At 35.4% G+C, this 15429-nt stretch overlaps 5 protein-coding genes across 6 annotated transcripts in view; 2 read left to right on the top strand and 3 right to left on the bottom strand.

The window, feature by feature from the left end:
- Positions 1 to 7632, bottom strand: part of LOC125801310 (zinc finger protein 271-like) — a 230712-nt gene extending 223080 nt beyond the window's left edge. Inside the window, exon 1 of the mRNA XM_049477827.1 lies at positions 7548 to 7632. The gene's annotated coding sequence lies outside the window, so the exon portion shown is untranslated. The remainder of the gene's footprint in view (positions 1 to 7547) is intronic.
- LOC125801463 (zinc finger protein 239-like) overlaps positions 1 to 15429 on the top strand; it is a 430185-nt gene that overhangs the window by 375517 nt on the left and 39239 nt on the right. The window lies entirely within an intron of this gene.
- LOC125801349 (zinc finger protein 239-like) overlaps positions 1 to 15429 on the bottom strand; it is a 156348-nt gene that overhangs the window by 111894 nt on the left and 29025 nt on the right. The window lies entirely within an intron of this gene.
- Positions 1 to 15429, bottom strand: part of LOC125801455 (zinc finger protein 239-like) — a 331934-nt gene that overhangs the window by 71391 nt on the left and 245114 nt on the right. The gene's annotated exons all lie outside the window — the stretch shown is intronic.
- Positions 1 to 15429, top strand: part of LOC125801655 (zinc finger protein 501-like) — a 30767-nt gene that overhangs the window by 8421 nt on the left and 6917 nt on the right. The gene's annotated exons all lie outside the window — the stretch shown is intronic.

Raw genomic sequence — 15429 nt, forward strand, 5'->3', positions numbered from 1 at the left:
GTCTTTTCTAGGTCATTTTTGCACGTCCAATTTTGGTCTCCTGAAGGTGCAGACTGTGACGCCAGACGACGTCTTTTTTCTGACGTCTTCTGCACGTCCAGTATTGACGTCCCCCAGACCTCCGGATAAGGGCTAATTCTAGTTTAAATTAAGTCGTTGTGGACGTCTTTTCTACGTGAAATTTACATGTATACGTTTTTATAGACCAACTACTTTGAGGCTCCCTGCATAACTGTAGTGCCATTTCAGACGGTGGCAACTGTTCCATTGTTCCAGCTTCAGCAGTTAACTGGAAACGCATACAAAGCTAAGCCAAACAATTACTGGAACAGGTTCACAACCTTCTGGAACTAGTTATGCACGTTAGTTATACACAATATGCTTTACAAATAAATTGAATTTCAACCCTCTCACTTTTTCCAAAACATGTCAACCTGCAAAGAACCAGTAAAAGCAAGGGATAAATTAATTACCCCCATCTTACCACTGTTGATTTTAAATTGACCCTTTCTGTTTGGGGAAACATTAATATAATAATAAACATAATGAGTAAATCTCATTTGGGGTTAATGCCTTTATTTTACATCAACATAACATACACCTTAGATTCACACCATAACAATTTCACTAAACATTTACCTTCCCTTAAAACTATTACAGCTTTACATTACACCTTCCCTTAACAATATTATACCTTCCCTCAACACTATTACACCTTTAACATTACACCTTCCCTCAAAACTATTACACCTTTAACATTACACCTTCCCTTAACAATATTATACCTTCCCTCAACACTATTACACCTTTACATTACACCAGGGGTCTCAAAGTACCGGCCCACGCGGTTTCATACGGCCCCTCACGGGTTAACAAAATAAACATACATCTGGCCCGCAATTCAATTTAATTATTTATGCTTTATTATGTTCGTTTTCATATTTTATCTTAACTTGTATTTTGGTGTGTGTGTGTGTGTGTTTTTTTTTTTTTTTTTTGCTTACGCTGCGTTGCCTGCTTTAGTAGTCTTCAGTAGCCTTCAACAGTCTAACCTTGCAGCCGTGGTGTGTCCACTAAACTCCGTAGTTATAAACATCCTGAGGTTAGCAGCGCGCTAACTGACCTGTTTATAATGTAATCCCAGCAGTGCCTCCGTGACGCTGCTCTAAACTGCTGCTGTTAGCTGCTTGGGCTGAAAGATGAACTGTAGAGAGCTGTATTATCCGGTTAGTGGGGTTATTTTATTTCATACACAGAAGAACTTAAAAAATTTCAAAACGCTCCAGACTGGCTCAGCTGAGTCCTGTAGCCCGTGGCTGGGCTGTAGCTCTGACTAAGCAAAGACTGCGGGCTTGTGGTGCTGCAGCTGCAGCTCCGACTAGTGGTTGGATGAGGAACTGCTAAATCTGAGGAAATGCTAAATCTGTCACAGCTCACAATTTTTGATTTTATATTTATTAAGCCTTATTTCAGTATCAAACGTTTTGATCAAAGTTAATATAACTTGTACTTGATGTAATTTCTATTCACTTGAATAGTTTGGTTCTTGATTGATGGAGTTTTTGGATTTCATAACATGACAAATTAAAAGGATTTATGTTAATAGAGCAACAAGCAAACATTTTTCCATGCAACTGTAATATTTGATTGAATAAATTGTATATTGAGAGTCATTTAACATTAAGGAGTAATTACATTAATTTTATATTACATCTGGTTACATTTTCTTATATTTATAAGTTACATCTGGCCCTCAGAGGACAGCCAATATGTCAATGTGGCCCTCGGCAAAAATGAGTTTGAGACCCCTGCATTACACCTTCCCTTAACAATATTATACCTTCCCTTAACACTATTACACCTTTAACATTACCCCTTCCCTCAACACTATTACACCTTTAACATTACCCCTTCCCTCAACACGATTACACCTTCCCTCAACACCATCACACCTTTCCACTACACCTTCCCTTAACACCATTACAACTTTACATTACACCTTTCCATTACACCTTCCCTTAACATCATTATACTTTCATTAAGATTCTAGGTCCTGAGAGACAGCGGTGTGTCCTCCACGTCTTTGTGGTGCATGTTTGAGATGCTCCGAAGTATGAAGTCCTCGGTGGCTGTCCCGTCACATTTCATGACTCCATCTGCACAAGTAGAAAAAGACAAATTAGAAATCTCAGAAAATGTTGAAGATGGCCATTTATTTTTGTCCCACAACAAACTATTTTAAATTGCCTTATTTATGTAATATTCACATAAACTTACTTCTTCACACTATGGCTTAGCTAACGCTAAGCTAACGGCGGGAATACACATTTAACACCTGACGAGAATTATCGTGCTGTTTTAATTCTCACACATCATATTAAGCTATTTTAATTATTTTTTCCCACAACAAACTATTTTAAATTGCCTTATTTATGTAATATTCACATAAACTTACTTCTTCATGCTATGGCTTAGCTAACGCTAAGCTAACGCTAAGCTAAAGGCGGGAATACACATTTAACACCTGACGAGAATTATCGTGCCGTTTTAATTCTCACACATCATATTAAGCTATTTTAATATTTTTTTTTTCCCACAACAAACTATTTTAAATTGCCTTATTTATGTAATATTCACATAAACTTACTTCTTCACACTATGGCTTAGCTAACGCTAAGCTAACGGCGGGAATACACATTTAACACCTGACGAGAATTATCGTGCCGTTTTAATTCTCACACATCATATTAACCTATTTTAATTAATTTTTTCCCACAACAAACTATTTTAAATTGCCTTATTTATGTAATATTCACATAAACTTACTTCTTCATGCTATGGCTTAGCTAACGCTAAGCTAACGCTAAGCTAAAGGCGGGAATACACATTTAACACCTGACCAGAATTATCGTGCCGTTTTAATTCTCAGACATCATATTAAGCTATTTTAATAAACGTTTTCCCACAACAAACTATTTTAAATTGCCTTATTTATGTAATATTAACATAGACTTACTTCTTCAGGCTATTCAAAATGCACTTGATATTGCCCCCAGTTGCCTAGGTTAATTGTGGGTGCCACAAACTTATATAACTTAACGCTAGCTTAGCGAATTTAGCCAAAGACGGTTCTTTGATTTAGCTTAGATTGGCTTATCAGCCTAGCACTGGTTAGTGAATTGACTTAATGACCGGACAATGCTTCTACGTTAAAGCTTCGGTTACAGTAAATATTATTTGCATTACGGTCGTTCTCAAAAGTAATTCCAATTCCATTTTAACTATGGCCACTGTTTAGCTATCGTTAGCTAGCTAGCTAGTTAGCTAACTGCCTGGGAAGAGAGGCAACGCCAGCAGGTTCAGATGATTTAAGACCACAGAGCTAAAACAACTAACACTACAAATACATTAACTTATACATATCGTCTTACCTTATAGCTTGGCAGCTGAGTCCGGTCCGGAGCGGAGCTGAGCTGAGCGAGCTGAACTGAACTGAACGAGCTGAGCTGAGCTACTGCAGCAGCCAAAAAATGTTTAGCGTGTTTTGCCTCGGCATATCAGAGTGGAGTTTATGATGACGTGCGGTCTCAGCAAATCAGAGTAGCGTTGACTGGTTGAAATCAACTTAACAAATTTCCACATAAATTGCATTTCCAAATAAAAATAAAAACATACGTAAATAAATACCTACATTCATTAATTAATTAAATAGATAAAAAATATAATACTCAAATAAATAATTAGAAATAAATGATGCTTAATCATAAATAATCTATATTCATAGTGATTAACAATATTGATAACAACAATTTTGACATACATTTAAAAATAAATATATTCTTAAATAATGTTAATTTCCTGCACCTGTATTAGACGTCCCCATGACGTCCAAAAAAGTGACCTAGTCCGACGTTCAAATGTTTAACTGCATATTGACGTCCAAGTGGGGTCATAGTTAGACGTCCAAATAGCGGACCTAGTTTGCACGTCGTGTAGACGTACAGAATTGGTCTTGGACCGACCGACGCAATATAGACATGATCTTCACGTCCATAAGACGTCTAATGTTTAGTGGGTAGCTTTACTAAGATTTACTAGCGGCTGCTAGTAAATCACGTTAACACGGAGAGGAGTGTGCAGGAGTTTTGTTTTGGACCCGTGGTTTTCTCTATTTCTCCATTATCCCATTGGCTGTGAAACATGAACTCAAGATGTTCACGTTTTCGCGTTTCCATCGCAAATCTGTGGTCAGGCACGTAGCCTGCTTGCTCGTTACACTGAACATGGGCTTATTAAAAACGGTAAACGGTTGATTAATAAAACGGAGCAGTGAGTGTTAAAATGAACATAACATTGTAATGTTCTTCTGTCTCTTTATTTTCCTTATTCAGAACTTAACTTCTGCCCGCCCGTCAGGTTCACATAGTCAGGCTACCATTACCTCTGGTTCTAGTTTTAGTTTTTAGGAAATGTTTAGATAATTATGTTATAGTTAAGGTTATAATAACGAAACTTGTTTTTTGTTCAAATGTTTCATTTTAGAATAAAAACGTTTGCACCGATTGTTCAGTGTTCAATCCAGTTCAGTCAAAAATAAACATTTTATGTTCAGATATTTTTATTGTTTTTTTTCTTCCAAGTATCGTTTTGGTATCGAGAATCGTGATACTACAGTTGGTATCGGTATCGAAGTCAAAATTTTGGTATCGTGACAACCCTAATCCAGCAACTAAATATTGATGGGGTGGTTACTAAAATAGGTAAATAATGTCTGCACTTTTACAGTAATGTATATACATCTAGATACTGTGAAAGTTCTGCGGGTGGTAAATCTATTAATCTATATCAAAAGGAATATTGTGAAGATACTATTATTTTAGAAGAAGTCTTTGAAGTCATCTACAAAAGATCCACTCCTGCTTGAAAATTGGAGACCCATATGTCTGTTAAATAATGACTATAAAATATTAGCTCTAATATTTGCCAAAAGAATTAAAGATGTGATGGATGTGATTATTGATGAAGCTCAATCAGGTTTTATGAAAAATGGATACATTTCAAATAACATTAGATTAATTTTGGACTTGTTAGATTATTCAGCTTTATGCTCTGATAATAATCTTATTCTCTTTCTGGATCTTTATAAAGCATTTGATTCTATTGAACATGCGTTTATTTTTCATTCTTAAGACAAATTTGGTTTTGGAGATTATTTTGATAAAGCTGTCAGAACTATGTTTAATAAAGAAAATTGTTCTGTTAAGTTGAAATTCCGGCACCTCACCTAGATTTGAGATACAGTGTGGTATCAGACAAGGCTGCCCAATTTCCCTGTACCTTTTTTTTTTTTTACTTTAAAGTTTTCACATTAAATCAAGCAATTTAAAAAGGTATCGCTGTTGCAGACAAGGAAATAGTAATTAGTCAATTATCAGATGACACTGCACTCTTTTTGAGAGACTTTAGTCAGGTACCCATTGCTATAAGATTGTTGCAGAGTTTCTCAGCAGCCTCTGGTCTTCATCTGAATGTTGACAAACGTGAATTATTACCAATAAAAGTCTATCTGGTACAAGAAACTGGCGGCATACCCATAAGGAATAAGTAACATATTTATGAACTGTTATTTGCAAGAATCAAGAAATGAAAAGTCAACTTTGATTTACCTTTCACAAAATTAAGAAGAAATTAAACTGCTGGCTTTTAAGGGACTTGTCTTTAAGATGTAGGATTCTACTAACTAAAGCTGAGGGAATTTCAAGACTTACCTATGCAGCTTCTTCTTCAGATGTCCCTGACCAAATCACTAAGACTATTGATAATACTTTATTTATCCTTATGTGGAAAAATAAATTCCATTACATTAAAAAAAGTTATTATGAATACTTATAAATCTGGTGGCTTAAATTTTCTAAATTTCCCTACTCTTAACAACACTTTTGAAATAAATTGGATAAAACAATTAGTGGAGACTTATCTCTTGCATCTACATACCATCACAGCTCCAGCAATTACATTTTAATTAGGGGTGTGACGAGACACTAATATCACAAGACGAGACACGATAATGGGTTCACGAGAACAAGACGAGATTTAAAAATAAAACTTTAATGAAAACTTCAAAAATGAAAAATGGCTTGAAAACTAGTTTTTGTTTTATTTGACAAAATCATATAACGCAAACTTAACAGGCTGGTTTCTCTTACATTGATTCTATAAGAAATAAAAATAAGAATAACATGAAAATATTTTTTTTTAGGTCTTATAAAGTGCAAACAATACGTGCAAACCACAATCAGTCATATTAAGTCTATGGTTTGTTATTCTCTCCTAAATCTCTTGTAATTTAACTATGCATAACCATAATTAGTCATATTAAGACTATGCTTGAAGTGCAAACATAGACAGAACATTTTTTAAATACAGTACAGAGCTAAGAGATTAGTACAACTGCCTATGAAACAGTCACGTGTAGGATTAACTTACAGTATTTATATATGGTTTGTGTCTTGTTGGTCACTCTGCTATCGTTTATTGTTTCCACTGGAGCCAAAATGCAGCCAGACATATAACTTAAAAGTAGCAGAAGCATCTTCTACGCAACTGCCTGTATTTTCCTCTTCTGTTAAGAGCTGCTCTCACAGCTCAGCCACCACACTCGCTGCTATCGCTACTGTGTTGCAAGATCCCTCTTAAAAAGTCCACACTAGGTGACAGGACAAAAACATTGGCAACATTAGCCAGCAAGGTAACATTAGATACTTCGTTAAAAAAAGCACTGTGAACATTGGCTAGCTAGAGAACATTAGCTACTTGGTTAAAAAACACTGGGAACATTGGCTAGCTAGATAATGTTAGCTACTGGTTAAAAAAGAAACGCTGGCAACATTAGCTAGCTAGTTAACACCAGCTACTTTGGTCCCCTATTATGGGCCAGTTCTGCCTATTAAACAGTTTTTCTCTCTGCCAGTCGCGCTAAGGAAACATGTCAGCTCCCACTGTAGAAGAACACTTAAACATTATTCTCACAAAATAAATCACATCATAAAACATTTTACTATTGCTAACACTTTTTTTAAATCTCTGCATAAAAAGCTATGTGATTTTATGTACCACGAACGATGGAGAAAAATATAAAATAAGTTTTTTTTAAATACAGCAACTGGATAGAAGGGTACATTTATTTTGAAGGTAAGTGAAGGTTTTAGCCCACTTTAGCTAACCTAACCAATGCTATCTAGATAAATAAGCTAAGCTAGCAGGCAATTTCAAACAATAATATACCACTAGAAGCCTTAAACACATTAAATTTGAGATAAGTTTTTGGTAACAACACTGGGTCATTTTACAAGCTAATGTTGCTAATGCTCCTGCCTCAGTGCTGAAAAAACCTGTAAATCTAAGTTTATTGTAAATAAACAGAAGCGCTTTAAACACCCAAATAAACAGTTTTCAGGAGAGAAATCTGTGTAGATTAACATCCAGCGCTCACTTGCCTTTGAAATAAAGAGAGAGAGAGAGAGAGAGAGAGAGAAACTTCTTCATACCTTCTGTAGTTCAGCTGATCCCGCTCTTCCTCCGCTCCAGCTACAGACCCCGGAAGCTCAGCGTCATCCGGGTTATGTAGAGCCCCGCCCCCTCCCCCGCTATATCACATTATACCCCATCACCGCTAGAGGGAGCCCGCGAGGGAGTCCTCAATACATGGAGCTGAATGGAGCTAAACAGCTAAAACTCTCATTTAAAACACTGTAGAACTACTTCTCTGAGTTTTCCTTTAATTTTAAAGTAGAACAAAGTATTTCACTAAAATAGGAGAGAAAACGTACCTCTATATTTCTATTTTCTACAACTAATGTTTTTTTATTCAGTAGATTTACTAGCATTTCTGCTACTGATGCTGGAGTTACACACAGAACATGTTTAATAGGATTAAAACTGCAGTTTAAAAGCTTTAATAATTATTTCTGCTGTGATTAAATAGTTGTAGTTGTTCTGTTTTTAGGAAATAAGTAAAATTTTATTCTATAAAGTATCTAACAATTATAAATTATTATTTTGCTAAAAGTAATAATTTATAAATGTTTCATACTTTACAGAATAATTTTTTTATATGTTTTTATACATTTCAGACTCTGTTAAGTGACTGAGATTCAGAGCAGATTCTGAAGTGAGTTTTTTCCTCCATAGAGATTCTCTGATTGCTCCTGTACAACTCCAACAAATAGCACTTACTAATTACTATGGAAAGATCAGTGCCGTTGTTAGAGCACCGATTGTGACATTGATTCCAGTAGACACTTTTTTTAAAATCTAAATTTCATTTAAAATATTATGGTTACATTTTATTTACATTTACCTTCTTGATGTCCTGCAGGTTCTTGAAAAGGAGATCGTACTGCAGCAGATCTTGTTTGTTGCTCACCTTGTCTAAAGTCTTACTATTTATGTATTCTGAAAGCTTTCCATAAATTGAGGTCATTCACAGCTCCTCCCTGTAAAATCACTCTCTGACATCACAATGGACCATCCTGATTTCTGTATAGAAGGGTACTTCACACTTGTAAAAGCATTTTAAACTTCATATGAAAATATCAGTTTAAAACTAACAGTTATAAAATAAAAAGGATTTGTTCAATAGTTTATTTGTTAATAGGATGATAAAATCATTTTTGACTTTTCCAAAATGAGTTCAGCAAGCATTCTCATTCTGCTACAAAATATTAGCCAATTTTTACACTATTTTTTGTACATATTAAAGGAAGAAGTTACTGGTGTTGGAGAATACTTTGGCCAGATTATATCTGGTATCTGGTTTTGTGTAGAAATATGAGACAAACACCCCTGGTTGCTTGAGTCACTAAAAAACTACCCCAACAAATAACACTTACCAAATTTTACTCAAAGATCAGCTCTATTTTTACAATTGTTAACAATTGTGACATTTCTTTTCAACACTTTCTTCGATACAAAGATCCATTAAAAAATGAGAAATCTTCAGGATTTTTTAAATATGTAAGAGTGCTTTACACCAAAAAATTACAAGTAAAAAAACAAATTATCAATTAATTAATTAATTTGATTAGTTATGTTTGGTATATAATATAACAAAATCATGTAGTCCATATTTAATTTAAAATTAAATAATAAATTCTGATTACTGAAAATGAACCGAATAAGGTGAGCTTTCAATTGATCAATAGTATGATTTTGACTACCCCAAAGAGAAGGGATTGTTTGAGTCCTGTACACATTTTGTATACATCAGTTTTGTTTGAGGTCAATTTGACCCCAGGCTGTTTTAGCTTTGTAAAACATATAAAAAAAATCAGAATTTTACACGTTTGTGTTGAATAATGTAAAGGTCAATATGACATGTAATTTTATAATCTTCAACAACTTAAGATCCCTAAAATAACATAATTATAACTGTATTAGTGCAAAAACCACTGACAGTTCACAGGACAGGGGGGCGGGGAAAACATAATTCTCATGAGAACTTGATATTTCTCATTCTGTGGAGGAATATATTGTTCCTACAAACATTGATAGTTCACACAACATAGTGGTTATGCAGAGAAATGTTTCACAGCAGCTTCTAAGCCAGTTCTCTATGTGTTCTGTCTCTCTCTCTTTCTGCTCTCTCTCTCTCTACTGAAAATGCTGTCTAAGAAAAGGTTTTCTCACATCTCTTTCACCATAACAGAGACATACATGAGAATGTGTCTGAGGACTTTAGACCCATTAGAACTAAGAAATCTTCAGGATTCTTTCAATATGTAAGAGTGCTTTACACCAAGAAACCCTATGTTAACAAATAATTCTTAATATCATAGTACTATTGGTATATAATATAATGAATTCATGTAGTTCATATTTAATTTAAAATTGAATAATAAACTTTAATTACTGAAAATGAACCGAATAAGATGAGCTTTCACTTAATTGATCAATACTACAATTTTAACTACCCAAAGAGAAGCACTTCTTGTATTAAATAATCAATGCTTCACTTTGTGATGGTCACCTTAGATATTCAAACAATTTTTATACTGACAAAATTTACCATGTAAGTTAACACCAAAAATGTACACCAAATTGGTACAACCTTTTTAACATTTTATGTAATAAATGCTAAAGTTGTACCAGATGGCCTTGTCCTCACTGTTGATGGTAAACCTTTTTTTTAACATTCTATCAACAAATAAACTCAATTAATTCATTTAAAACTGATATTTGCATATGAAGTTTCAGATGCTTTTACAAGTGTGAAGTACCCTTCTATACAGAAATCAGGATGGTCCATTGTGATGTCAGAGAGAGATTTTACAGGGAGGAGCTGTGAATGACCTCAATTTATGGAAAGCTTTCAGAATACATAAATAGTAAGACTTTAGACAAGGTGAGCAACAAACAAGATCTGCTGCAGTACGATCTCCTTTTCAAGAATCTGCAGAACATCAAGAAGGTAAATGCAAAGAAAATGTAACCATAATATTTTAAATGAAATTTAGATTTTTTAAAAAGTGTCTACTGGAATCAATGTCACAACTGGGGCTCTAACGATGACACTGATCTTTCCATAGTAATTAGTAAGTGCTATTTGTTGGAGTTGTACAGGAGCAAGCAGCAATCAGAGAATCTCTATAGAGAAAAAACTCACTTCAGAATCTGCTCTGAATCTCAGTCACTCAACAGAGTCTGGAATGTATAAACAACAGTATACATTTTTATTCTAAAAAGTATTAAACATTTATAAATTATTATTTTTTAGCAAAATAATAATTTATAATTGTTAGATACTTTTGTTGTAAAAAAGAAAATGAAAGATGGGTCCACACCCACCCCTCATCCGGGGTACAACTCCCCTACGTGTTCGTTTGATAGAGAGAGTCGTAGACAGGTGGAGTGAAGTTGAAAGCAAACCAAGTATTTATTACTGAGCTCAGGAGAACCATGCACACAAGACATTTAACAGCCGTCCCAGCATAAGTTCTGACCCCCCTCTGATCTGACTCCATGTTTATACCCCAAATGACGTGAAACCTGCTGATGAGGCATTGCTAAAATCATCTCATGTTAGTATTGTCATGGAAATCGACAAATGACAAAACAAAAGACCCGGGATGCCAAAAGAGAAGTCTTTTATTTTGAGGTTGCAAAAGAAAAATACAGCAAGCAAGGCAATGTAGATGAAAGTAGTCAGGAAAAATCGGAGCCCCCTTTTCTGTGTCGACCGGGCATTTTTATACGGTCCCGTGCATACATGAGGTAATGTCCCCATGACTTGTTTTTGGAACCAATCACTACCATATATGGACCAAACCAGAGAAAAGATGCTGAAAAAACACTGGACGTCTTGTTCTCTCAAAAAGAGGAACAGAAACCGCACGTATAACAGATGATAAGCTTTTTAGGAGAGAATAATTCATAAATCAGAAAACTCCATTTGCTATGACAAGCTTGTTTCCAGGCAACCCTCGACTTTCTTTCCTTTTGCCCCTCAAGTCTGAGCCTTGTCACAGGAGCAGAGAATACAAGTTCACATAACACTCAATGATAAAATACAAGAATATAGTGTAACTCTGTTACAGGGAGTAATAATACTGATTGAATGATTAACAGGAATAATCAGTGTAATTGATTATGAATACATGAAGTAAATCAGGAATACATGGAATAAATGTTGATTTTCCCCCACAGTATGCATAATTTCACGTGTTAGTAATCCGTTTCACGTGTCTGACCGGACCACTAGTGTCTGACCATGACTGTGTCCAGCCAGAACTGAACATTGTTGCATTATCTGTGTGCGTGTGCGTCACTCCCCGCTTTGAAGAGCTGCAGGTTTAGGGAGGCACCCACACACAGAGAAGGCCGCTTTGGTCTAAGAGCCTCCTCTGTGTCAATTTAGTTCATACAGAGTGTACCAGTCGATGATTGATGGCCGTTAGTTAGGATCATGCAGTGACCAAAATGCCTTAAGCGTGAGCTAAACAAGTCACACAATAGATTTCATATGTTATATGCTAATATGTCAATAACACGTGGTTAGTCCGCCATACAATAGATCCTATGTGTTAGTAAATGCCTTATGTATCATGTGGGTTAGTTTGTCATATAATAGAGTTTTTATCCGACATCCAATTAGCCTGAACTTTGGACTGTGGGAGGAAACCGGAGCACCCGCAGACACGGGAAATAATCTAATCTAATATAATGTAATATAATGTAATATAATATAATATAATATAATATAATATAATAATATTAATTATTATAATAATAATTATATATATAATATAATTGATTATAATTAATAGTAACATAATATAATTGTTTCAAGCAGGGAAATTATAATTTTTCTCCCTCAAAATTGGCGGTCCCTGGTGTTTAAGGTGCTGAACTGCAAGTAGAGATCCCTTAAAGAACCTCTTAAGAATATCGACTGGGTGAGGTCACTCGTTAATCTGCGAGCGAGTTTACGTAGTACTTTAGTTACGCACGGGTTTGGGAAACACTCTTTAATTAACGATCAATCTTAAGTACGAGTTAACGAAGTTCTTAGCGTAACGAAGCTTTCAGGAAACCCACCCCTGATCTCTATTATTAATTTTATTCCTCTTGCTTGTAGACTTGGAACCAAAATGTCATCCCAATCAAACCAGTAAAAAAAAATTCTAATTGAATATAACATTAGTTTTTGCATTAAGGTTTTTATCTCACAGCAATAATAATGAAGGAGAAAATAGATGTACTTTACATAAATAGAACAGATATAGTTCATCATAATATCAAAAATGAACATTGTTTATGCATTAATATAGAATAGATCATAAATTAACTATTTTTTTGAAGAGACTGCATGAGACGATGCTTCCGTCCACCTGAACGGTCCCGTGCATTCCAAAGCCAAACCTTTGCAACCTGCTCGATCTCTGCATCCTTTGGTGGTGGCATGATTGATCTTCTCACGGCCTCTTAAAATAATAATATAGAGATATGAGAATGCAGTCAGGTAAATACTACATCTGTTAGTGTCTTTTCATGTACAATGCTTAATTTTAGAGAAATTTGCAGACTGTATTTGATTACAGTGATTCTTATATAGTGATAGTTATTTGAATTTGAATTTCTTCAGGCTATTCATGGTGAAACATAAACAGCCTTTACAGTCACTGTGTGTGACTGGTAGTTACATTCTATAAACATGTGAGGTGGCCGATATCAGGATATCAGGTTCACAAAAATACCAAAACTTTTTAAAATGATATCTTTCCCTTAGCTTAACTGGCTATCTTTGCATTTGCTTAACTGAATATCTTTCCCTTAGCTTAACTGGCTAGCTTTCCATTAGCTTAACTGGCTAGCTTTCCATTAGCTTAACTGGCTATATTTCCGTTAGCTTAGTTGGATATCTTTCCCTTAGCTTAGCTGGCTATATTTCCGTTAGCTTAGCTGGCTATCTTTCCCTTAGCTTAACTGGCTAGCTTTCCCTTAGCTTAACTGGCTAGCTTTCCCTTAGCTTAACTGGCTATCTTTCCCTTAGCTTAACTGGCTATCTTTCCCTTAACTTAACTGGCTATCTTTCCCTTAGCTTAACTGAATATCTTTCCCTTAGCTTAACTGGCTAGCTTTCCATTAGCTTAACTGGCTATCTTTCCCTTAGCTTAACTGGCTAGCTTTCCATTAGCTTAACTGGCTATCTTTCCCTTAGCTTAGCTGGATATCTTTCCCTTAGCTTAACTGGCTATCTTTCCCTTAGCTTAACTGGCTATCTTTCCCTTAGCTTAACTGGCTATCTTTCCCTTAGCTTAGCTGGATCTCTTTCCCTTAGCTTAACTGGCTATCTTTCCCTTAGCTTAACTGGCTATCTTTCCCTTAGCTTAACTGGCTATCTTTCCCTTAGCTTAACTGGCTATCTTTCCCTTAGCTTAACTGGCTATCTTTCCCTTAGCTTAACTGGCTATCTTTCCCTTAGCTTAAGTGGCTATCTTTCCCTTAGCTTAAGTGGCTATCTTTCCCTTAGCTTAAGTGGCTATCTTTCCCTTAGCTAAACTGGCTATCTTTCCCTTAGCTTAACTGGCTATCTTTCCCTTAGCTTAGCTGGATATCTTTCCCTTAGCTTAACTGGCTAGCTTTCCATTAGCTTAACTGGCTATATTTCCGTTAGCTTAGTTGGATATCTTTCCCTTAGCTTAACTGGCTATCTTTCCCTTAGCTTAAGTGGATATCTTTCCATTTTCCATTTCCCTTAATATTTCCCTTAGCAAGCCATTGTTCCCTTAGCTGGTTATTGTTGACATACTTGGATATAAAGTTAACTTACTTAACAGCAGTCTTTCTCCAAGAGCCGAGATAAGCTGTCAACTTGGGAGCCCCTCTTGTTATTTAAATGTGAGGTAAATTCTCATTCTAACTTAGCACAATGCTAACTTTTTTTTAGCACAATGCTAACTTCAACATAGCTACCCTTATAATGCTACAATAAACTGAGAGTGGTAACTGCATTAGCACCACATTAGCGTATCTTAGCAAAAAATAGAAAAGCGGACAGTAGAACAGAAATTATAACTTACCTTTCAGTCACTTTGACAGACCAAAGTCACTCACTGACTTTGCCTTTAAGCTTGATCGTTGCTCTGTGGTAAAGGCACGTGCAGGGAGGGGGGAGGGGAGGGGGTGGATTCGTTGGTTACATGATCCTCACAATTAAATATCACATGCAAAAATAAAAAAAATATGTAACTTTTATAACCTTGCTGGCCTACACAAAGTGTATAGTCAAGCACAAAAACATTTATAATTTAATATTTTTATTTATTTATTATCAGCACAACCAATAATAAAGGTGAGATTATGAATCAGCACCATGAAGCAAATTCGTAGCTATCCAAAATATTAAATAAAAATATTTTTATAAATAAAAATGTATAGCTATACAGTATATGTCTTGAAAAATATGAGATGTTTCTATGTGTGTGTGTGTGTGTGTGTCCCTCCAAAGGTCTCTGCACAACTCTGCTGTGGTACCTTGATTTTTCTCCACTTTTGGTTTAGAAAATCTTTCAGAGCTGATACTACATTTCACACAGTGTTGCTCCTATCCACTAAGCTAGCTAATCTACCTAGCTCTCACAGACAAAAACAATAAAAAATATTCAGATACCCTTCATATGAACTTGTTATGACACAAACTTTCAGATTGTAAAATATTGTATGGTAAATTTGGGCTGAGCCAGAGTAACCTAGCATAGGATTTGTGTGGGCATGCTCACATATGTGTGCGTGCTGCCCACATATAACCCACAATGCCTACAGTGTGTAAATGGTGCAGGCTGAATTAGGGCTGACCCACAGTGGCCCTGCATGAGATTTGTGTGCACATGCCAAAGTGCAGGTTGCCGACATATAACCCATACCGGGTAT

The sequence above is a fragment of the Astyanax mexicanus genome, chromosome 4 (assembly GCF_023375975.1).
Source record: "Astyanax mexicanus isolate ESR-SI-001 chromosome 4, AstMex3_surface, whole genome shotgun sequence".
Taxonomy (NCBI): domain Eukaryota; kingdom Metazoa; phylum Chordata; class Actinopteri; order Characiformes; family Acestrorhamphidae; genus Astyanax; species Astyanax mexicanus.